The sequence below is a fragment of the Prionailurus viverrinus genome, chromosome A1 (assembly GCF_022837055.1).
Source record: "Prionailurus viverrinus isolate Anna chromosome A1, UM_Priviv_1.0, whole genome shotgun sequence".
Lineage (NCBI taxonomy): Eukaryota > Metazoa > Chordata > Mammalia > Carnivora > Felidae > Prionailurus > Prionailurus viverrinus.
The window spans coordinates 16,979,598-17,005,103 of record NC_062561.1 but is presented as its reverse complement, the minus strand read 5'-3'; the positions used below and the strand labels follow the sequence as shown (position 1 = coordinate 17,005,103).

At 36.6% G+C, this 25,506-nt stretch overlaps 1 long non-coding RNA gene across 1 annotated transcript in view; it reads left to right on the top strand.

The window, feature by feature from the left end:
• Positions 1–24,018, top strand: part of LOC125170465 (uncharacterized) — a 160,063-nt gene extending 136,045 nt beyond the window's left edge. The window contains exon 4 of the long non-coding RNA XR_007154051.1: positions 20,895–24,018. This is a non-coding gene — a long non-coding RNA (uncharacterized LOC125170465). The remainder of the gene's footprint in view (positions 1–20,894) is intronic.
• Positions 24,019–25,506: the final 1,488 nt, after the last annotated feature.

The window sequence follows — 25,506 nt, the reverse complement described above, 5'->3', positions numbered from 1 at the left end:
AGGGTGATTCATGCTGCTTTCAAACAGGAAATTGTTTGTGTAGGGGAAATAGAATATGTTGAAGTGGGTCTCACCATCAAAGGAGTGAATTGGCCACTCTGAAATTAGACAAGATTTTCTCAACTGAAAAAAAAAATCACTGAGGAAATATAATATAGTGCACTACTATAAAATATTTCCGGTGAGCCAAAAAAGAATTCATGGCCCAAACAGTTTTTGAAAACTTCTATTGAGATGCTAAGTTTCTGCAATAAGGATCATGATGGAAAAAAAGACTTTACCTTCCTCAAATATTTTGTATTCTAACCCAGGGCATGTGTGGTGAAACAGAGTAATGGAGGAACACACGCACTTTATCAAAATACTTGTTCTGTCAGTTTTTCTTATTTTACACGTCTGCATGTTCCAAGGAAGGAAAAATGCTGACCAGACTGAGATTAGGTGAAGAATATCTAAACAAAAAAAATTCAGAGTTATTTTAATATCAAGTCTCAAAGCACTTACATTTTTACTTCAGTTTATTTATTGTTGACTGAAGAGTTATTGCAGGGAAGAAAGATAATTCCTGACTATGAATAAAGCCAGTTTACAGAGTTAAAGGCATTATTATACATCCAGCTGACTCATTGCTGGGTTTGTCATGATGCTTGTCCTTTTTCCTTATTTGATGCCCCTCCTCCCACCAAAAAGGAAAAAGGATTTAAAAAGTATCATTTAATTGTTGAGAGTCTTCTCAGGTGAAAGGAAGGAAGGAAGGAAGGAAGGAAGGAAGGAAGGAAGGAAGGAAGGAAGGAAGGAAGGAAGAAAGAAAAAAAAGAAAGAAAGAAAGAAAGAAAGAAAGAGGAAGAGAGAGAGAGAAAGAGAGAGAAGGAAGGAAGGAAAGAGAGAGAGAAGGAAGGAAAGAAGGAAAGAAAAAAAAGAAAGAAAGAAAGAAAGAAAGAAAGAAAGAAAGAAAGAAAGAAAGAAAAAAGACAACTTCAAGAAAGGAGGGATCAAGCAAAAATCATCATATATGTCCACAATTTAAATCAGTCTTATGAAATTATTGAACACAATTAATTTCGGAAGGGCTCAGATGAATCTGTACTAATTACAATACATAAAGTTCCAAACATAAAGACCTTCTTACCCCCAGGAATTTTATCACATGTAACAGTTTATGTTCATTGCATGCTCAACTTGTGCCAGTTGATGTGATAAGCACCTGATTTGCATAACCTCATTTAATTCTCCCAGCAATCCACTGAGAAACACGTGACAGGTTTCCCAGAATCTATGATTTAGCAATGATAGAAGGAAAACAAAGCCATTAAAGTCATTTGCATGCAAAGGCACAGACATAGCCTAAAAATCAAGGTGATGAAAAGATTAAAAGATGAAACAGAGTAAAATTAGAAAGACTGAATTAAGTCCAGAAGATGAGAATTGAATTGTGCACACTAGTTCTAAGTCAGTAATTATAGACTCCATTATGTCCAGGATTCAGACTTTAAATGACAAAAATTACAAAATGTCAGCCTCATTGGCAAAGGTAGAATTTCATTTCTGAGGTGTTTTGACTACTAATCTGGGAAATCAAGACCTTTCAATTCATCAGCTAGTGAATTGTTGGAATACGTTCATTTCATAATATAAAATTAACTCACTGAGTATAAGCTAATTGGCATTTTTATGATAATCTGAAGCTCTCATTTCGGTTTGGGTAAACTGAAGAACTTTCTCTGTCTTTGTGAAAAAGAATAGATAGGTAAGGTCATTCTCAATTTAAATAAATTTACTAGAATCAGGGGATTACCCCAGACCCAAGAAAACCGGTAAATCCTCTCTTCATTTTCTTTAGTAAAATAGGTCAAACACTCTGTATCCTGGGCTGACAATGCTCCTGCACAAAAAGACCAGAATATCTTAAAGAAAAAAGCTAAATGAAAATCCCCTTTCTCCCTGATGGTCATATTATTTTGGTTTATCTTTATCTACCTTTAGATAAATTATTACATCTTTTGAAATATGTGTGTCAGAGTACCTATTTGCCCCTGACTAATGAAAAAAGTAAATGGAAGTTTTCCATCATCTCTATGATATTTCATACAACATAGTTTTAGATGAAAGATACACAGAATTATTTTTACTAAATGGTATCACAAAGTAAGTACTCAATGATGGATTCAAACCCTTCAGTGAGGTCTAGCCTTACCTAGGTGAAACTGGTAGTCTGGGTATATTAACTTAATATCCAGGAGGAAAACAAAATCTTTTTTTTTTCACCTGTGCTTTTAATATTTTTAAATTTTAATTTCATATAACATACATACAATGTTATATTAGTTTCAAGTGTACAATTTAGTGATTCAACAATTCTATACACTACTCAGTGCTCATGATAAATGTACTCTGTCATCTCCATCACTTATTCCACCCGTCTCCCTACCTACTTCCCTTCTGGCAACCATCAGCTTATTTCTTTATAATTAGGAGTCTGTTCTTTGGTTTTTCTCTTTTTTTTCCCTTGTTCATTTGTTTTGTTTCTTAAATAGCACATATAAGTGAAATCATATGGTATTTGTCTTTCTCTTATTTCACTTAGCACTATGCCCTGTAGATCCACCCATGATGTTGAAAATGGCAAGATTTCACTCTTTTTTTATGGCTGAGTAATATTTCATTGTGTATGTATGTATGTGTGTGTGTATATGTGTGTGTATATATATATGTGTATATATATGCATATATATAGCATATATATACTATATATGTGTATATATGTGCTATATATACACATATATACTATATATGTATATGTGTGTGTGTATATATATATATATATAGTATGTCTTCTTTATCCATTTATCTATCAACAGACACTTGGGTTGCTTCCATGAGTTTACATTGTAAAAAAATGCTGCAATAAACATAGGGATGCATATATCTTTTCAAATTGGTGTTTTCATATTCTTTAGATAAATACCCAGGAGTATCATATAATTATATGATACTACTGGATCATATGATAATTCTATCTTTAATTTTTTGAGGAACCTCCATACTGTTTTCCACAGTGGTTATACCAGTATGCAATAGTGCATAAAGGTTCCTATTTCTGCATATTGTTGCTAATACTTGTTTCTTGTGTTTTTGATTTTAGCCATTCTGACAGATGTGAGGTGATGTTTCGCTGTAGTTTTGATTTGCATTTCCTTGAAGATTAGTGATGTTTAGCATCTTATCATGAGTCTGTTGGCCATCTGTATGTCTTCTTTGGAGAAATGTCTCTTCATATCTTCTTGTTTTTAATTGGATTATTTGATTTGGGGATGTTGAATTGTATCAGTTTTTTATATTTTGGATACTAACCCTTTACTGGATATGTTATTTGCAAATATCTTTTCCTACTCAGTGGGTTGACTTTTAAGTTTTTAAATTGTTTCCTGTGCTGTGCAGAAGCTTTTTATTTGGATGCAGTCCCAATGGTTTACTTTTGTTTTTGTTTCCTTGCCTCAGGAGACATATCTAGAAAAATGTTGCTATGGCTGATGTCTGAGAAATTACTGCCTGTGTTCTCTTCTAGGACTTTTATGGTTTCAGAACTCGTTTTTAGGTTTTTAATCCATTTTGAGTTTATTTTTGTGTATAGTGTGAGAAAGTGGTCCAATTTCATTTTGCATGTAACTGTCCAGTTTTATCAGTGCCATTTGTTGAAGAGACTTTTTTCCCATTGCATATTCTTTCCTTCTTTGTTGAAGATTAATTGACCATATAATTATGGGTTTATTTCTGGGTTCTCTGTTCTGTTCCATTGATCTATGTGTCAATTTTTATGACTGTTTTAAGGTTTATTTAAGGTTTATTTACACATACTGTTTTAAGATTTATTTATTTTTGAGAGAGAGAGAGAGAGAGAGAGAGAGAGAGAGAGAGAGAGAGAATGTGAGCAGGGAAGGGGAAAGAGGGAGGGAGACAATCCTAAGCAGGCTCCAGGTTCTGAGAGTCCGACGTGGGCCTGGAACTCACAAACTGTGAGATCATGACCAGAGCTGAAGGCGGACACTTAACCAACTGAGCCACCCAGGCGCCCTGGTACCATACTGTTTGATTACTACAGATTTGCAGTATATCTTGAAGTTTGGAATTGTACTTCTAGATTTGTTCTTTTCAAGATTGTTTTGGGTATTCAGGGTCTTTTGTGGTTCCATATAAATTGTAGAATAATCTGTTCTAGTTCTGAGAAAATGTGTTTTGTTAGGGATTGCATTAAATCTGTATATTGCTTTGGGTAGTATAGACGTTTTAACGATATTTGTTCTTCCAATTCATGAGCGTTGAATATCTTTCCATTTCTTTGTGTTGCCTTCAATTTCTTTTGTCAGTGTTTTATAGCTTTCAGAGTGCAGGTCTTTCACCTCTTTGGTTAGGTTTATTCCTAGATATTTTATTATTTTTGGTACAATTGTGAATGAGATTATTTTCTTAATTTCTCTTTCTGCTACTTTATTATTAGTGTACAAAAATGCAACATATTTCTGTATATCAATTTTATATACTGTTTAACCCTAACCTTACAGATTTCATTTATCAGTTCTTACAGTTTTTCAGTGAAGTCTTCTGTGTTTTCTATATATAGTATGTTATCTAAAAATAATGAAAGTTGTACTTCTTTCTTACCAATCTGGATACCTTTTACTTCTTTTTCTTATCTGATTGTTGTGGCTAGGACTTCCAGTATTACGCTGAATAAAAGTGGTGAGCGTTGACATCTTTATCTTGTTCCTTTAAACTCAGGGGGAAAGCTCTCAGTCTGTCACCACTGAGTATGATGATAGCTAGGGGTTTTTATTATGTTGAGGTATATTCTCTCTACATCTACTTTGTTGAGAGTTTATTATGAATAGATGTTGTACTTTGTCTAATGCTTTTTCTGTATCTACTAAAATGATATGGTTTTTATCCTTTCTCTTGTTGATGTGATATATAATGGTGATTTGTGAATATTGAACCACCTTTGGATCACAGAAATAAATCCCAGCTTATGGTGGTGAATGATTTTTTAATGTATTGTGAGTTCAGTGTGCTAATATTTTGTTGAGGATTTTTGCATCTATGCTCGTCAGAGATATTGGCCTGTAGTTATCTTTTTTTGTAGTGTCTTTATCTGGTTTTGGTAACAGGGTAATGCTCACTTACCCTGAATAATTTGGAGTAAATTTGGAAGCTTTCTTTCCTATTCTTTTTGGGTTTTTTTTTGGGGGGGGGAATATTTTGAGAGTAGGTATGAACTTGTTAAACATTTGATGGAATTCAGCTGTGAATCCATCTGGTTCTGGACTTTTGTTTGTTGGGAATTTTTTGATTACTGATTCAGTTTTATTACTAATAATCAGTCTGTTCAAATTTTTTATTTCTTCCTGGCTCATTTTGGGGAGGTTATATATTTCCAAGAACTTATTTATTTATTCTAGGTTGCCCAATTTGTGGCACATAATATTTCATAATATTCTCTTATAATCCTTTGTATTTCTGTGGTGTCGGTCATTATTTCTCCCCTTTCATTTCTAATTTTGTTTATTTAAGCCCTCTCTTATGTTTTCTTTTGATCAGTCTGGCTAAAGGTTTATCAATTTTGTTGATCTTTTTGAAGAACAAGCTAGTGGTTTCATTGACTTGTTCTATTGTTTGTTGTTTTTTAGTTTCTATTTCATTTATCCCTGCTCTAATCTTTATTTCTCCTTTCATTCTGCTGTTTTTCGGTTTTGTTTTTCTTTTTCTAGTTCCTTTAGGAGTAAGGTTCAGTTGTTTATTTGAGATTTTTCTTGTTTCTTGAGGTAGCACTGTATTACTATAAACTTCCCTCTTAGAACAGCTTTTGTCACATCCCAAAGATTTTGGACCACTGTGTTTTCATTTTCATTTGTCTCCATGTATTATTTTATTTTATCTCTTCTTTGATTTTTTGATTGACTCGTCCATTGTTTAATAGCATGTTATTTCACCTCTATGTATTTGGATTCTTAGTAGGTTTTCTTAAGTTTAATTTTTACCTTCACAGCATTGTGGTCAGAAAAGATGCATGGTGTAACTTTGACCTTTTTGAGTATGTTCAGACTTGTTTAATGACCTAACATTATTTATTCTGAAGAATGTTCTATATGCACTTGCAAAGAATGTGTATTCTTCTGTTTTAGGATGAAATGTTCTGAATTCTATCTGTTAGATCCATCTGGTTCAATGTGTCATTCAAAGCCAATGTTTCCTGGTTGATTTTCTGTTCAGATTATCTATCTGTTGCTGTAAGTGGGGTGTGAAAGTCTGCTATTATTATTGTTTTACTATTGATTACTTCCCTTATGTTTGTTATTAGCTGCTTTATGTCCTTGGGCACTCCCATGTTGGATGCATAAGTGTTTAGAATTGTTATATCTTCCTGTTGGGTTATTCCTTTTATGATTATATAGTGCCCTTCTTTGTTTCTTGCTATAGTCTTTGTTTTAAAATCTATTTAATCTGACAGAAGCATTTCTACCCTGCCTTTTTTCCCCCACTTACGTTTGCATGATAAATGTTATTCTATCTCTTCACTTTCGATCTGCAGGTGTTTTTAGGTCTTAAATGGGTCTCCTGTAGGCAGCACATAGATGGGTATTACTTTCTTTTTTTTTTTTTATTAAATTTTTTTTTCAACATTTATTTATTTTTGGGACAGAGAGAGACACAGCATGAACGGGGGAGGGGCAGAGAGAGAGGGAGACACAGATACGGAAACAGGCTCCAGGCTCTGAGCCATCAGCCCAGAGCCTGACGCGGGGCTCGAACTCCCGGACAGCGAGATCATGACCTGGCTGAAGTCGGACGCCTAACCGACTGCGCCACCCAGGCACCCCGGGTATTACTTTCTTACCCATTCCATCACCCTATGTCTTTTGATTGGTGCATTTAGTCCATTTACATTCAAAGTAATTATTGATAGGTATATACTTATTGGTCTTTGTTACTTGTTTTCTTACTGTTTTGTAGTTTTTTCTCTGTCCCTTTTTTCTCTTGCTCTCTTCTTTCATGGTTTGTTGGCTTTCTTTAGTGATATACTTGGAATCCTTTCTCTTTATTTTTTGCATACACATTACCTGTTTTTGATTTGTGGTTACTATTATGTTTTTGTATAAAATCTTGCACATGTAGCAGTGTATAGTAAGTTGATGGTTGCTTAAGTTTGAACCCTTTCTAAAAAGACTAAATTTGTACCCTTCAGCAATCTCATGTTTTAGGTATATGGCGTCATACTTTACATCCTTTATTTTGTGAATCCCTTGACTGATTTTTATAGATATACTTAATTTTACTGCTTGTTTAATTCCTACCTTTCTTACTCCTGCTTAAGGTCTTTCCTTTCCTGATGTGGGGCTTTGATCTCAAGACTGTGAGGTTGTGACTTGAGCAAAAATCAAGAGTCAGATGCTTAAATGACTGAGCCACTCAGCCACCCCCAAAATAAATGTTTTCTTGTTTTTTTTTTTTAAATTAACATTAACAAGGTCGCCTGGGTGGCTCAGTCAGTTAAGGGTCAGCCTTCGGCTCAGGTCATGGTCTCCCGGTTCGGTTCGTGCATTCGAGCCCCAGGTCAGGCTCTGTGCTGACAGCTTGGAGCCTGGGGCCTGCTTCAGATTCTGTGTCTCCTTCTTTCTCTGCCCCTCCCCTGCTCACACTGTCTCTCTCTGTCTCTCAAAAATAAATAAACATTAAAAAAAATTTAAAAAATGAACATTAATGGGGTGCCAAGGTGGCTCAGGCAGGTAAGTGGCTGTCAACACAGAACCTGATTCAGATCCTCTGTCCCCCTCTCTCTGCCCCTTCTCCACTCTCTCTCCCTCTCTCAAAAATAAAAAATAAACATTCAAAAAAATTTTTAAAAATTAGTGTACACTACCAGAATGGAAGACCAAATTTCTGCTTCTAAACTCCCCAGTACAAGTAAATTGAAGCAGTGTCTTCTGATTCTCTGTGGATTGTGTCACAATTTGTACGGATTCCTCTGCCGTGAAGCAAGGCTGTGAGAGATGGACCAGTGTGATTGCCTTGACCACATCCCCCATGGGAACAATGACAGACTCCACGCACAAAGATGGGTATGGGGATCATGAAAACTCAAGTCTTATAGTTTGTGGAATGCACTCAGAGCTCCTCCAAATTGCATGACTAGGCTCAAAGCTACACACGTACCAACTAACGCATGCACACTCACAGCCTTTGTTGGTGTTTTTTAGGCGTTTGTCTCAAAACAGTTATCATTTACTGGGCTAAGGCTTTGTTAAATGTGCGTGCCTTCCATTCATTATCTCATTTACTTTTTCCACAACCACAAGGTGTAATGTAGTCCCTCAAAACAATGTCAATTTCCAGAAATCAGTGTGTGGCAGCACAGAGATCGAAGCCACTGCTCAACCACTCCATCGGCTGAGAGGCAGCTTATAAATATCTTACTATCAATGATAATTTTAATGCTGGTTTGCATGTAATTAATATTTTTTGAAGTATAATCTAATACATTTAAATGTGCCCGTCTTAAATGTAGAGTTCAATGGGTTTTCATAAAAATATATACCTGTATGCCCCTGACAATAATTTTTACTAATATTTTGCATACATTTTCACACAAATTTTATATAAAATTTCCATGGCTAAGAAAGTTCCTGTGTGCCTTTTTGGAGTTGAACTCTTCACTCTCAGCCCCAAGGCAACAACTCTTCCAATTTAAAACATAGCTTAGTTTTGCCTGTTTCGGAATTTTATGTGCATGGAACCACATATCCTCTTTTATGCCTAGTTTCTCTCATTCATTATGATGTTTTTTGAGATACATTTATGTTTTTCCATGTGTCTTTTTTATTACTGAATATATTTGTATGAATATACCACAATTTGTTCATTCTCTTGTTGATAGAAATTTGGATTGTTTCCAGTTTGAGTTCATTATGAAGAAAGCTAAAATGAAAATACTTGTGTAATTCTTTTGTGACATACATCTTTAACTTATTTTAGGTAAATGGCCAGGATCAGAATTGATAGATCCTGGGATAGGTATTTTTTAGCTATATAAGACACTGCCAAACTGTATTTTAAAATGTATCATTTTGGGGGCACCTGAGTGGCTCAGCCAGTTAAGCATCTGACTTCAGCTCAGGTTATGATCTCACGGTCCGTGGGTTTGAGCCTCACATTGGCCTCTGTGCTGACAGCTCCGAGCCAGGAGCCTGCTTCGGATTCTGTGTCTCCTTTTCTCTCTGCCCCTCCCGCACTCATGTCTGTCTCTCTCCATCTAACAAAAACAAATAAACATTAAAAAAAATTAATGTATCATTTTATATTCCCATCAGCAACGCAAGAGAGTTTCATTTCCTCCACATCCTTGCCAACACTGGTATAAACACACTTTTAATTTTAGTTATCCCTATTGTATGTGACATAGCATGTCAGGGTAATTTTAATTTCCTTAATGACTAAAGATGTTGAACACTTTTTCACACACACAAAATTTGTATTTATTGGTCATTACTACATCTTTTCATTTGAGAATTTTGTTCACAACTTTCTTACAACCTACATAAGAATTCTTTCCTTAAACCAAAGTCATGTACCCATTCCCCTGCTTTTTTTTTTTTACAAGGTTTGTTTGCATTTAGCTTTTGTGTCCAGGTTTGTGATCAAATTAATTTTAGTGAGGTAGTGTTGAGATTCAACTTTATTCGTGATTATCCAGTTGTTTCAGAATCTTTTGTTGTAAAAACAATTTATTATACATTGGATAACATTAGTACCTTTACTAAAATCAATTTACTATCTATGTGTGGATCCATGTGTAGAGTCATTTGACTACTTTGCCCATCTTTGTACCAAAACCACATTATCTTGATTATAATAGTTTTATTATTAAGTCATGAAATCAGAAAGTCTTCCAACTATTTTTTTAGATTGCTTTGCTTGTTATAGATCCTTGCATTTTCATAAAAATATTATAATTATTTCATGTATTTTGCAAAATGTCAGCTTGGATTTTAATAGATTTCAGTGAATATATAAATCAATTTAGAAAGTAGTAACATCTTGGGGTGCATGGATGGCTCAGTCAGTAAGGCGCCCAACTTCGGCTTGGGTCATGATCTCACTGCTCTTGGGTTCGAGCCCCACATTGGGCTCTGTGCTGGCAGCTCAGAGCCTGGAGCCTGCTTCAGATTTTGTGTCTCCTTCTCTCTCTGCCCCTCCCTGCTCATGTGCACACACACACACTCTCTCTCTCAAATATAAAAAATAAAACTTAAAAAAAATTAAAAAAAAGAGAGTAGTAACATCTTAAAAACAGTGAATCTTTAAATCTATCAAAATGCTTTTTGTGTGTGCATGAATGTGTGCTGAATTTCTCTTAGCTATATTTTTTTCTTTTTAGGAGGTTGCACACATTTATTAAATTTATTCCTAAAATCTAGTTTTCAAAGCTTCTGTTATGCTGCTTTGGTTCTGTCACACACATGCAACAGTCAAGGTTAGTCTGAGACTTGGGCCAGTGTTTATTTTTTTTTTTTAATTTTTTTTTCAACGTTTATTTATTTTTGGGACAGAGAGAGACAGAGCATGAACGGGGGAGGGGCAGAGAGAGAGGGAGACACAGAATCGGAAACAGGCTCCAGGCTCTGAGCCATCAGCCCAGAGCCTGACTCGGGGCTCGAACTCGCAGACCGCGAGATCGTGACCTGGCTGAAGTCGGACGCTTAACCGGCTGCGCCACCCAGGCGCCCCGGGCCAGTGTTTAAATATGTTCAGCTCTCACCATCTTTGTTACATGGTTTGGGGGTCTGTCTCATTCATGAGTAGCCAAGAGGTGAGCCTAAGACTTGTGCAGATTCATAAAAAGAGTTATGGAATCCCCCTTTTCAGCTCTCCCCTCTCTGGAATTCCCTTCCTACCTACCCCCTGCATCCTGACACAATCCGTTCCTTTCCTAGATTCCTATGGTCAGATATATAGGATTTCGATAGAACTTTTGGTTTTCCATGCCATCATTTTATCATAAAAACAATAGAAAACCACACACACACACACACACACACACACACACACACACACACACACAATCTGGGTTGCCTTTCTGAGTTATTACTTTCTTCCATAAGCTTTCTATTAATTATGAGACAGATGATGTAGTGGGCATTTCTTGCCATGGTGAAGGCAGAACTTTGTATCAACATTTGGTTATTTATAACGTCTTTATTTTGCCTTAATTCTGAATAATATTGTTTTGGGATATGGACTTCTAAGTTGACAGTCTCCTCCTCCTCATCCTTCTCATCGTTGTTGTTGTTGTTGTTCTTCTTCTTCTTCTTCTTCTTCTTCTTCTTCTTCTTTTTCTCCTCCCCCTCCTCCTCCTCCTCCTCCTCCTCCTCCTCCTCCTCCTCTTCCTCCTCCTCCTCCTTCTGGCACTTTAAAGAAGTTGTCCATTGTTTGGTGATCTACAAATTTTATGATGAGAATATAGCTCTCATCCTTATTGGAGTTGTCCTGGATGTAATGTATCTCTTCCCCTGTTCTTTAATAGGTCTTTTTCTTTAAAAACATTTTTTTTAATGTTTATTTATTTTTTGAGAGACAGAGACAGAGAGCAGACAGGGGAGGGGCAGAGAGAAGGGGAGATACAGAATCTGAGCTGTCAGCACAAAGCCCAATGTGGGGCTCTAATCCATGGACTGTGAGATCATGACCTGAGCCGAAGTAGGACGCTTAACCAACAAAGCCACCCAGGCGTCCCTGGGTCTTTTTCTTTATCATTTGTTTTCTGTGATTGACAATGATGTATCTAGATATGGCTTTTTATCTGTCTTGCGTGGTCTTTGCTAAACTTCCTGGATCTATGGGTTGCTATTTTTAAGCAAATACAGAATATTATTTTTTGGCCAATGTTTCTTAATGGGTTTTTCTGATTCAGTATATCTGTTATTTCCTCCTTACCTGTATATTTGAAAGTGCTTTCTTGTGGTTTTCTTATTGAGATCTTTCTTTTTCACTTCTAAATGTTCTGACAGTCCCCAAATTCCATCATCTGACCCAATTCCTGCCTAAGTTCTAGCTTCCCCACACATAAATTTGGAGAAGTTTCTCAGGGGAAATTCCATGTAAAATAGAAATCACTCATACATACAGGGATAAATGGTTAAACTTGTCAATTCCTTTTAGTTTGTCATTGATTATTGACTAGTCTGATTTATATGTATGTGTTGGTACACAAGGCGAATTTTGTGAATATGGTAAGTTGGACTTTAAATAAAAATATGTATTTAAAATTGTATGATATCTTAGATTATTGATATATAGAGACACTATCAACTAGAAAAAATTCTAAATTAATGAAATCTTTTAAGTGTTTAAGAAAAAGCACAAAGGTTGGAGTCAATAAACTGTGTTCTACTTCTAGATTTAAAAAAAAATTTTTTTTTCAACGTTTATTTATTTTTTTGGGGACAGAGAGAGACAGAGCATGAACGGGGGAGGGGCAGAAAGAGAGGGAGACACAGAATCGGAAACAGGCTCCAGGCTCTGAGCCATCAGCCCAGCGCCTGATGCGGGGCTTGAACTCACAGACCGCGAGATCGTGACCTGGCTGAAGTCGGACGCTTAACCGACTGCGCCACCCAGGCGCCCCAGATTTTTTTAAAACAATAGCTCCATAACTTTTGGGAAATCATTTAATCCATTTTTCAAATAAATAATCCTCTTGTACTCTAAAGGATTATAACTTTTCTGCTCTAGCACATTGCCTGAATAGAATAATTCAATTATTCACTCAAAAATATTTTCTGCATGCCCACTATATGTGCCAAGAACTGTGTAGGAACTAGAAATAAAACGATGAACAAAATGCTAATATTTTGATTCAGTGTGGAACTAAATTTAACTTTCAATCCTCAATTTTTTTAATGTTTATTTTTGAGATAGACAGAGCTTGAGTGGGGGAGGGGCGGAGAGAGAGGGAGACACAGAATCTGAAGCAGGCTCCAGGCTCTGAGCTGTCAGCACAGAGCCTGACACGGGGCTTGAACCCACAAACTGTGAGATCATGACCTCAGCCGAAGTCGGTCAGTCGCTTAACCGACTGAGCCACCCAGGTGCTCCAATTTAACTTTCAATCTTAAACTCAATATGGTGGGAACATAAATTGATACACATTTTTGTAAAGAAGTCATGCATTATGTATCAAGGACCCGTTTTTGAAAACATATTTTTGACAGAGAAATGTTATTTTGGGAGTCTAAGAAACCAATTAAAATGCATTCAAAGACATATTAATAATAGTAAATGACAAGAAAAAACTCACATTTTCATAATGGAGTTATAATTAGTAAAGAATGTTATGACATATGACAACAAAATGCAATAATTAAAAATATTGTTTACAGAGGATATTTAATGATGTGGAAAAATGTTTATGATATAACAATGATTGGAAAAAAAGTAAGATGGTTTACACAGTTTGATTTTAGAGATACCAAGCAAGATGTATAGAAGGCAAAGAATATACCAAATGTTAATAGTGCTTATTGCTTGGTGGTAGAATTATTGCTAATTTTATTTTCCAATAATTATTTTTCTATTTTTTGATAATTTTATTCAGGCATCACTATTGTTCAGACTTTCCATTGTAATGTCATATTCCTTGCATAATAAATTTTTCATTCATTTTTCTTTTGAGTCATTTTGAATACATTATTTTGTGATTTACTCCTTTAGATTGAGTAAAATAAAAGCAGCTACTCAAATATATTAGTTATTTTAGTAAATTGAAATAAGCAAGGCTTCCTTCTTAAGAAGCCAATACTGTCATATTGTTTTTTAAAAAACAAATTCATTTGCAAATATCTTTGCCCATTCCGTTGGTTGCCTTTTAGTTTTGTTGGTTGTTTCCTTTGCTGTGCAGAAGATTTTTATCTTCATGAGGTCCCAATAGTTCATTTTTGCTTTTAATTCCCTTGTCTTTGGAAATGTGTCAAGTAAGAAATTGCTGTGGCTGAGGTCAGAGAGTTTTTTTCCTGCTTCCTCTCTAGGGTTTTGATGGTTTCCTGTCTCACATTCAGGTCCTTTATCCATTTTGAGGTTGTTTTTTTTTTTTTTTGGAGGGGGGGAATGGCATAAGAAAGTGGTCTAATTTCGTTTTTCTGCATGTTGCTGTCCAGTTCTCCCAGCACCATTTGTTAAAGAGACTGTCTTTTTTCCATTGGATATTCTTTCCTGCTTTGTCAAAGATTAGTTGGCCATACTTTTGTGGGTCCAATTCTGGAGTCTCTATTCTATTCCATGATCTATGTGTCTATTTTTGTGCCAATACCATGCTGTCTTGATGATTACAGCTTTGTAGTAGAGGCTAAAGTCTGAATGTCCATCAACTGATGAATGGATAAAGAAATTGTGGTTTATATACACAATGGGATACTACCTGGCAATGAGAAAGAATGAAATATGGCCTTTTGTAGCAACGTGGATGGAACTGGAGAATGTTATGCTAAGTGAAATAAGTCATACAGAGAAAGACATACCATATGTTTTCACTCTTATGTGGATCCTGAGAAACTTAACAGAAGCCATGGGGGAGGGGAAGGAAAAAAAAAGTTAGAGAGGGAGGGATCCAAAGCATAAGAGACTCTTAAAAACTGAGAATCAACTGAGGGTTGATGCGGGACGGGAGGGAGGGGAGTGTGGGTGATGGGTACTGCGGAGGACACCTGTTGGGATGAGCACTGGGTGTTGTATGGAAACCAATTTGACAATAAATTTCATTAAAAAAAGGGAAAAAAATAAAAATAAAAAAACCCAAATTCAGCTCTATATTTTTATACAATAACTGTATTAAATAGTACAAATAAAACAATCAGAAGAATTATTATGAACTATAAAGAAAATAAAACAAAAATCATATGAAGCAAAAAAAAATCAAAGCAAAAACTAAATTGGGGCAAAGGAGCCATTCTACATTGACAGAATATGTAATCCACCATGATGATTTAGTAACAGCATCAAAACATGAAAAAAACAAAAACCCTGTATATGCAAAGAAAAATTAGTAAAAGCAACCACTGTGAGAAAGTCTAACACAACTATCTTAGATATTCACATAGAAATAAACAATAACAAAAATACATGGAGACCAACAAATTAATATATTTTATGAAGCCTAATATTTTAACTTGTAACCTATGAAAATTAATTTTCTTTTCACACATCCTTAAAATATTTCCAAAAGCTATTTTTTGTGTTATACTATAAATAAAACTGAATTAAATTTAAGGGCAGAAATTATAGAAGTCATATTCTTCTAAAAATGATACAATTAAACAAGAAGTCAGTGACTATGGGAGGCTGAAACTCTAGAAATGTTATAGTTCCCAGCCACAGCAGCCAAGGTAACTCTTTCTCAGAGACAATGCCTCTGGCAACTTATTAAGGATGTATACTCTAAAAGATTTGCAGATACTTGGACATTTTATGTGGGAAATAGATAATAAGTGTTCTAGGCCAAGAAACAAAGAATGTAATGTTATCTCTGACCAACTTTGTTGATATGGAAATCAGAAATTCTGAATTCAACATGCTAGTTCCAGAAGTCAGGAGTGGCACCAATAGTTTGAGTGAATGATTGACTAAAACTTGGCCTGAAGTAAGAACTCTATTAAATAAAGTTGAGATGCCAGTAGAGAAATTAATCTTAAGGCTTAAGGATATAGAAATTTTGGAGTCAACTGCTTATCAATATTCTAATTGCAAAGGCTCAATGGAAACTTCCCTCACTGAGGCATTGAAATACACCATGAAGTAAAAAATACTAGCAATACTGGAAAGCTGTAGTCGTTGTGCTTTGCATGATGGAGAGGCCAGTGGAGATGACTTCATAGAAATGGATTCTCTGATCTCAGTGAGGGTGATGGGATCCCAGAGTAACAGAGGCTGGAAAACAGGGATTGATGATCAAAGAAAAGGTAGACAGGTTTATGTAAATGGGTAGCAGCTCCAGAGCAGTTTCAGAATTATATGATCCACAAAAATATTGGTGTTGGTATCTTACAAGCTTAAGATAGATGGTTAGACTACTACTAAAGTTTCATTTGATATGTAAGAAACTAAGTTCTCTGTCAGGTGAAGTTGTTTGTTTTGGAGCAGTCTCAAGGGGTTAATTTCCAAAACCAATTCAATGCATAGATCAAGAACCCTGTGGATAAAGGGGAAGACAGGATGAATGTTCTTGAGAAAGAACATTGGGACAATGCCATAAGTATGCAATTAAAACTTCTTCCTGCAGCCAGGAAGGGATACAGGGAAAAGAAAAATATACATATTCATGGGAATTAATTGACTATAACTTGACACTAATTCTTTAGCACTCAAAATGTCACTGAGATTCCTCAGTCAGAATGGTAGCTTATGGAAGTCAGTTCTAGCCTTTGTTCTTCTCACAGTGAATCAACTGGGTCTTTAAATCCACTCTGAATATACAGTTGGAATATACATGCACAGCAACTGGAAGAATCACCAAGTGGATCTCTGAAATGTATGGTGAAGGCTATTTTGCAGGAAGATCCAGGCAGGAGCCTCTGGAGCATCATCTCCCTATAAAAATAGTAAATCAAAAGCAACTCTAAATACCTGTGGAAACTGCAAAGTACTGAAAGAGGCAGGAATGGTAATTCTTCTCAGATCTCATTTAACTCACCTATTTGACCTATGCAAAAGACAAATGGATCTTAGACAACGATGGTAGAGAATTATACATTTAATCAGGTGATGACTCCACTAGCATCAATTGAGTTTCTTTCCTGGAGTAAATCAGACAGCTCCTGTTATTAGGTATACAACCATTATTTTGACAAATTACTTTTTCTTTATATTGATCAGAAAAACTACATCAAAAGTGGTTTGTTTTCATTGGACAGAAACATCAGTACATTTTTACTGCCTTAACTCAGGACCATAACATCTCTTCTCTCTTCCATAATGTAATCCATAGAAATTTTTATTATTTGGCCACCTGACAGAATATCATAGTGGTTTGCTGGTCACTGGTGATATCATGCTGATTGCATCTGGTGAGAAGGTTGTAGTAAATACCCTAGATGACTTGGCAAGACATATAACTATCAAAAGGTGGTAGATAAATCCCATTAAATTCACAGCTTGCCACCTCAGTGAGATTTCAAAGGGTTTATAGTGTAGGGCATACAGGTCTAATAGTCTTGGGGTCTGGTAGCCCAGTGCATGTAGTCTAGGACATGTATGTGCAGTAGTCCCACTTAATGAAGGTCAAATAACCATATTCTGTACAAGCAACCACCAAGAAAGTGACCAAATGCTTGGTGGGTCTCTTTGGATCCTGGAGACAACAAGACTTGAATGTGCTTCTCTGACCCATCGACCAGTTAAAAAGCTGCCACTTTTGAGCAGATGCCAAAATAAAAGAAAGCTCTACAACAAGTCCAGGATTCAATGCAAGCTGTTCTGCTACTTGGGCCTCATGACCCAGTAGATCAAAAGTTCTTGAAATCTCTTCCCCTCACCAAAGGCTGATTTTTCCTATTGCCAATGTTGAATCCCTAGCCAGACATCACAACTGAACCCTCAAAATGACACCACTACCTTTGGGGGGAGGGTGGGGCTAGCAAACTAGCTGCCAGCAGGTTCAGTGTAGTAAGAGTTCTTATCATCTTAGAGTGGGACATAAGTCTCCTTTTAACAGACACTCTAGATTCTATCCAAAGTCATGTTTCTAGAATCCTTTATTTTTATCCTAAGTCAACTCATTATTCATGTTCATGTTATCCAGCATCACATTGCTTTTGACCCAAGAACTCATTTTGTAGCAAAAGAAGAAAACAGGCTCATTCTCAAGGTCTTCTTACATGCCCCATCATCCAGAAATATCTATTCTGTTAGAATGATGAAATGGCCTCATGAAAACTCTACTCAGTTAGCTGACAACATGTTCCAGGGCTGAGATCATATGCTAAGCAGTGTCAATATGCTTTGAACCAGTGACCAATATAGGACACTATTTCTCTCATATCCAGAATATGTGAACCCAAGAATCAAGGTATAGAAGGAGAGTGATTCCTGGTGTGCCTGGGTGGCTCAGTCGGTTGGGCGTCTGACTCTTGATTTTGTCTCAGGTCATGATCCCAGGATTGTGGGATCACAGGCTCTGTGTGCAGAGCCTGAGAGTGGAGCCTACTTAGGATTCTCTTTCTCTCTCTCTCTCTCTCTCTCTCTCTCTCTCTCTCTCTCCTTCTGTCCCTCTCCCCTGCTGGTGTGTGTGCATGCTCTCTAAAATAATAATAATAATAATAATAATAATAATAATAATAATAATAAGTAGAGTGATTTATCTCATTATTAATCTTCATGCCTCACTTTTAAAATAACATTTGAGGGGCGCCTGGGTGGCGCAGTCGGTTAAGCGTCCGACTTCAGCCAGGTCACGATCTCTCAGTCTGTGAGTTCGAGCCCCGCATCAGGCTCTGGGCTGATGGCTCAGAGCCTGGAGCCTGTTTCCGATTCTGTGTCTCCCTCTCTCTCTGCCCCTCCCCCGTTCATGCTCTGTCTCTCTCTGTCCCAAAAATAAATAAACGTTGAAAAAAAAAAAATAACATTTGATTCTTGTCCCTTGAACTTTAGACTTGCTTATAGAGAGGTCTTACTTCGCAAGAGAGGGAGGCAATCATATATCAAATGATTTCAGAGAACTGTAAGTTGAAATAGACATCTAGATATTTGGGGATCCTCATACCAGTGACCTCACAGACAAAAAAGAAAGCAAAAGAGGACTACTGTATGGGATGCAGTGACTGATCTCAAATGTCAATAGGAAATGGGTTTGTTATTAGAGTGGAAGAAGTGAAGACTTTGTTACAAGCATCTTGTACAGATGGCCCCAGATTTACAATGGTTTGACTTCCAAGTTTTTTTTGACTTTATGATGGTGTGGAAGTGATATGCATTCAGTAGGAACCATACATTGAATTTTGATCTTTTCCCCAGCTAGCAATATGGGTACCATCCTCTGTCATGATGCTGGGCAGTGGCAGTCAGCTGAAGTTCCCAGGCAGCCACACGATCATGAGGGTACACAACTGTAATGCAGACCACCATTCTACCCCATATGACCTTTCTGTTTTTCACTTTCAGTACAGGGTTCAATAAATAACATGGGCGCTCAACACTTTATTATAAAATAGGCATTGTGTTAGATGACTTTGCCCAATTATAGGCTAGTGTCAGTGTTCTGAGCACATTGAAGGTAGGCTAGACTAAGCTATGATCTTCAGGAGGTTAGGCATATTAAATGCATTTTTCAACTTATGATATTTTCAACTTACAATCAGTTTACCAAGATGCAATCCCCTCATAAGTTGAGGATGATCTGTATTATTTCAGTATCGGGTAGTAAAATTAATAGCAGATTATAGCACACACAAAAATGGCATGTCCTTGGGCACCTCAAAAACGACGATGTAGCTTCAGCCTTCAGGGGAAGAGCACTGACAAGCTGAGGGATGGCTAAGGGAAGAGGCAACATGGATGGAAAGAAAAACAAATGCATTGTGAATATTCATTAGAACCTTGCAGCCAGTTAGAGGAATGAAACGTTACCATTATGCATGCATATCTCCTCAGTTGTAACGCCTACATTTATATATGCTAACTGAAATTTCCTCCCTCTCTTTCTACTACTACCTTATTTAAGGAGTAGTGGTGCTGATTAATATTAGAATTTAATCTTCAGGGTGTAGAATATCAAAGCAATTGATAGAACTAAAAAAGGAAGTGTTACTCAGAGAAGGATACTGTGATTGGTAGGAATTTTGTCACCCTTTTTTGGGAAGAGATACAGTTTTCTCTAATCTTATCAGGACTATTTGTGTGATGATGTCATTGCTCTTTTTTGCTGCTTGGAAGTTAAAAACGGATAGAAGTTTATTTATGCTGAGAGGACAAATGGGGGGACTGTTACACTTCAGGTCCTTGGCCACTCAGCTCCATTGTCCTGTTTTCATTGGTACTGCAAGGAGCCGGAAGCTGCAAACAATTCCAAGTCTCCCTGGCCAGTTGGTTTGTGATTAGGTGGCACCAATCGAGGCCACAGCTAAGGAATTCAAATATGAGGGAAAATAAGATGTTATCCTGTTCCCTGAGGACAGGTAGCAGGCAACTGCAAGTGGCTGAGAGCACCAGAAAATTCCATCACCTTCAATAGGTACAGTCAGAGCTCCTGCTCAGATGCAGCAGCCATGGTGTCACGAGCAGCAATTACTGTCCCACTAGCTTCAGCAGCAGTAAGGGCTGCAGGGTAGCTGGTGTGCATCAGTGACAGAATGTCCAACCATGTAATGGGAAGCATGGGCTGCTGTGCTCCAGCCTGGAGGTGAGAGCCACTTGCTGACCTCTGGGAGACACCTTCTCTCTTTGGGGGTTTCAGTCCTTCCTACATATAACTTTCTGATTCCTATGGTTTACCTCTTTCTCCTTTACTTATCTTCAATCACCTTTGTTGCCAGTTCCCAGAATTAATCCCTGAAGTACCTAAAGTGAATCCCATCTTCCTGACTGAACGTTGATTGATAATTTACAGTTCCTAACTACAAGAGAGGATGGGGGACAGGATGGTGGTGGATAGGGAGTGAGGGATTGCAGAAGGGAGAGAAACATGTTAAAGAGCCTAGGGCAGAATTCTTCAGACCACCAAACTTTCTTTGTACAGCAAAATATCTTGATGAATCATCTCATTGTGGAATGATAGCCCCAGGCACACAACAAGGTAGAATGAGACCGTAATACATATGTTCTTGAACATAGTAATAAATAAAAGTATCCTGATGTTTTGCCAGTATCCAGAGGTGGAGACTGGGAAGAAGCCAAGAATCTGAAGAAGTTACTTGGACAAGAAAATTCTGGAAAAATGATGGAAATTCAGAATGCACGAATGAAGAGCAACCAAATGAGAGGTTCCTCATGACGGGAATGGCAGACAAATGAGAAAAATGGACAAAAGGCAAAATAGTTCTGTGTGCCCAATATTACAAATGCTTAACATTTAATGTTAAATTCTTTCTTGCTGTGCAGTAAAGTGACATTATTCCCCCAGATATATTACAGGATCCTTTCACCTTCCCGGCATCCACATTTTTCAAGTAAATCTATTGTACATAACTACCTAGTGCTTTGGGAAATCAAGGAATCAGTGCTATTTTCCACATTTGGGTGGATAGTTGGTGAAAAAAGACTAGCCTCAAAGAGGCATACTGTGAAAGGGATTACACATTCCAAGGAAGCAGGAAATCAGAACAAGAGGTAACTAGAAAAACCATAAGCACCTCTAGAAATTCCACAGACACTGGGAGGAATGAGAAGTTTCCCACTGTGCCTGGGGAATGAAGATTCAAGCTAATTTGACTTGAATATTCATTAATAAATCTTAGGAGGTATTGACCCTCAGGTCATATTTCCAAATAATTATTTGAAGAAAGAGAAACAAATTCTACTTTTCTATTTCATAAATGATGAAAATGGCAATTATTCCTATCAACATTATGAGATCTCCTACTCCTTATGCGTGGGCCATACATAAGTGTTTTCTTTCCAAAGGACACAGTATGAAGAGGTAAATAAAAGAGGAATTTTGTAATGGGAAAACTTGACAAGCATTTTAGCTAGGTAATCAAAGTTAATGTTCACAGTGATAAGTCATGCTGACATTGTATACTCTGTAAATGATGTGATGAAAATGGTACGTTATCTCTCTGGTCTCCCGCTTCAAACGCATAACCCTAGTGTGATCATCATGAACACATTAATTAGGAGACATTCTACAACACTCAATTAGCACCTCAAAAGTGTCAAGGACATCAAAAACAAGGAAAGTCTGAAAAATTGTCTTAGCCAAGAGGACTCTAAGGAGACATGGTAACTAAACAGAATGTAACCAAACTGAAAAAGAGCATCAGGAAAAAACTAAGAAAACCTACATAAGCTATCTACTTTAGTTAATGATAATGCATTGATATTGATTGCTTCATTAATTGTGGCATAGGCACTGTAATAATAATAGAGAAAACTGGGTATGGGGTATGTGGGAACTCTAAGAACTATCTTCTCATTTTTTCTGTAAATAAGGAAGCTATTCTAAAAATTTTAAATACTTTTTAAAATGTATGGACTGCATTGCTCCACAGGGAAGTAGAATAGGCACTCGAATATGACATCCTGTAGAGTTAGGGGTCTCTCTGAAGAGATTCTTGTAGACCAGCTTCTTAATTATCATTATAGCCACTTCTATCACAGAATATTCTGAAACCCTTAAAACAAATATTGTGCCGTATTGTCTGGTTTTCATAGGACCTGGGGGTCTTGCTAGAAAGAATATGATTCTTGTCAGAATGTAGAGTTCAGACAAATAGTGGATATTCAAACAAAAACCCAATTACCCAAACCATGAGTTGCCCCCCCAACCCCATTCCCTTACTTCTATTTCTTACCTGAGAATATATCCTTCTCGCTCGTTCTGTGTCAGCCACACTGGCCAGCTGGGTTTTCCTCAACCTTCCAGACGAACTCTGTTTATAAGCCTTGTCTGAGCTGTGAATTGAGATTTGTACTCGCTACCTTGATTTCACATGCAATTTTTTATCCCAGGCATTTCTCAAAGGGCAGGACTTTCTGTTAATTATAGATGTAAGTTTCAGTGTATTGAAATTGGGGAATCATTGTTAATGGTTAACGTGAGTACTGCCGTGCTTACGTTTGGATGACTCCTTGGATATTTAACTCACATCTTTCCAGAGCATGGCACAATTATGCCTCCTCTGGTCCTGTGGCTCATACTGTCACTCACAGATGCTCATGATTTAGGGTTTACTTCACTACATTGTTGCACGGTTTGGTATCTGGCACAGAAAAACTTGCCTATTCTCTTCCTTGTCTCTGAATGAGTGTTCTTTTACATGAACTAAATGAGATTTTAGGGTCAGTTCTTATTGCCTTTGAAGTTTTTATGTTCATCAGCATTATGCATAAAACAGCACGGTGCTTTTATCTCAAAGATGCTATCTCAAAGCCAATGGTTCCTATCCATTTGTGGCATTACCTAAAAAACTATTTGTCACTGAAGCACCACAATATCAGACTTCTTAATAAGAAATAGTTAGAGGCTTTAAAATTACATTATTTAATCCAAAATGTATAATGCAAAAAAAAACAAAACCTGTTGTATACCAGTACGACAATAAATTAATGGAGATACTTCTCTCTGTGTGTGTATGTGTGTGTGTGTGTGTGTGTGTGTGTGCGTGCACGTGTGTGTGGGTGTGTGTATATGTTTCATTTGATTTTGACTGTAAATAAGTCACACCTCAATTCTCAAATGAACCACAGTGGACTGAATAAATCCATTTCTTGTACTCACATGCTATTGCTTCTAATACCACTTGAAAAACACATACTGTTCAACAAAACTAGAATTTTTGTATTTTCTTTCACATAAAAGACTAGATAGAAACTAAATCAAAGCATGTATAATTAATCTTACTATATATTTGTTTTGTATTAATTGATACACACCTATTTTAAACATGTATTCTATCTTATTCTTTATTCTAACTTTTTAAATATGGCTTGCATAGTGAAAGTGCTGCCTTAAATGTGACTGTTGAGATAAATCATGGTAGAGTAGATATATTGGATGTTTCATGGTTCTATCCAAATAGAGTGGTCACCTAGTATTGTACATTTTCACGAAGTCCCCTCTTTCAAAGAGTTGTAACCATGATGAAATCATTTCAGGTAAAACTTCTTTTTAAGTAGTTTCATGGATTTAATGCTGTGAAACTCTAACAATTGAAGTAAAGAGATGACAAATGAAATAATAGCTAGATGGCTAACTTCAAAGACACACAAGTGCCTCAGGGATCAAAGTAGCATAGCTGTTGCATGTTGGAAAAAACCCCGAAGTAGACAGACACATAGGTGGGGGGAGGGGGGAAATTTCTTAATCTGACAGTTGCACAAAGGGTAAGATTGAGTCTATATGACCCAAAAATATTAGACTAGATTAGAATGTAAAAATCAGTTAAATATCCGGATGCCTGATCTACTTGAAACTTTGATTTATTTGAAATTTCTGGATGTTTAGCCTGATGTAGAGTTACAGGCTAAACATCTGGATTTGTGCACTGTTTGTCTTTCCACACACATAATTTGGTGCCATGCCAGAGATCTGAGAGTGCCATAAACATCATCTCTCTCCCAGATGGTGAACAATCACAACACATCTTTCTCTCATTTCCCCTTCTGATAAGTTAGAATGTGCACTATCTGGTCACAGAGCTATAGTGAATCTTGCTTGAGTGATCACAGCTCAGAATCTTGTGTTTATTGGTAATGAAAACATCTCTTAACCTTGCCAATAAAGGACAGTCCATTTTCTGTAGAACTGAAAACATTACATAGAACGTTATTCTATTTATTCCTAAATGCAATTTCAATTCTTTCCTTGAGCAGTTATTCCGTATTGTAATGGTCTTAAAGTGCAGCCCTTGGGCCAGTATCACTGACATCACCTGGGGATTTGTAAGAAATTAAAATTTCAAGCCTCACCCCAGATCTACTGAATCAGAAACTCAGGCATTGGGGACCAGTCATCTCTGTTACAAACCTAGCAGGTGATTCTGACAGTCCCTAAAATATGAAGACTATTATTGTAATAAAAAGTCTAAACTTCTAGATCTGCTTCTCATTATCAGATTAACTGCATTTGTAGCTCTTTGAACCAAGAGAAATAGTTTATTTCTTTATTTTCTCTTTTATATCTCCAGACACAGACTTGAAGGCTTTCTACCTCTACCTCTATAGGCTATTTTAAACCTCTATGTTCTGCTAACATCAATGTAACCCTTTTCCATTCATTAAGCGTTTTATTTCCTTCAAAATTTTTTGTTTTGTTTTCTCACATCTTCTAGACGTTTGGGGAATCAGCCCTGAAAGCAGAATCCCAAACATAAGCCGTATCTATATAAAAGCACTGAAATTCTGTCCAGCATGGTTCTATTTTCAGCCAATCACTGAGAAAACTTCTAAACCAATCTTAACGCCAATATTTTATATACCTTAATGACAAAATGCTCAAGAAATCGTCTCTCCCTCAGAGAAAATACAAAAATTCTAGTTTTGTTGAGTTCCAGCGTTGAATTATGCGTCCCAATGTTAGCTAAATTATTCATAATTTCTAAGGTTGGTGGTCCCAAAGGGGACAACCAAGCACAAGATGTAAATTCTTCTATCACTCTGAAATTAGTAGGCTATTTATCATTGGTAGTTCCCTCAAATGATATTTATTTCCTCAGTCATTGAAAATAAATGAACACTGATCTAAAATCTTGCATGGGGTAGAAGATACATGCATTTCACAACTGTTTACTGACATACTCAGTTCTTTCTTAACAAGAA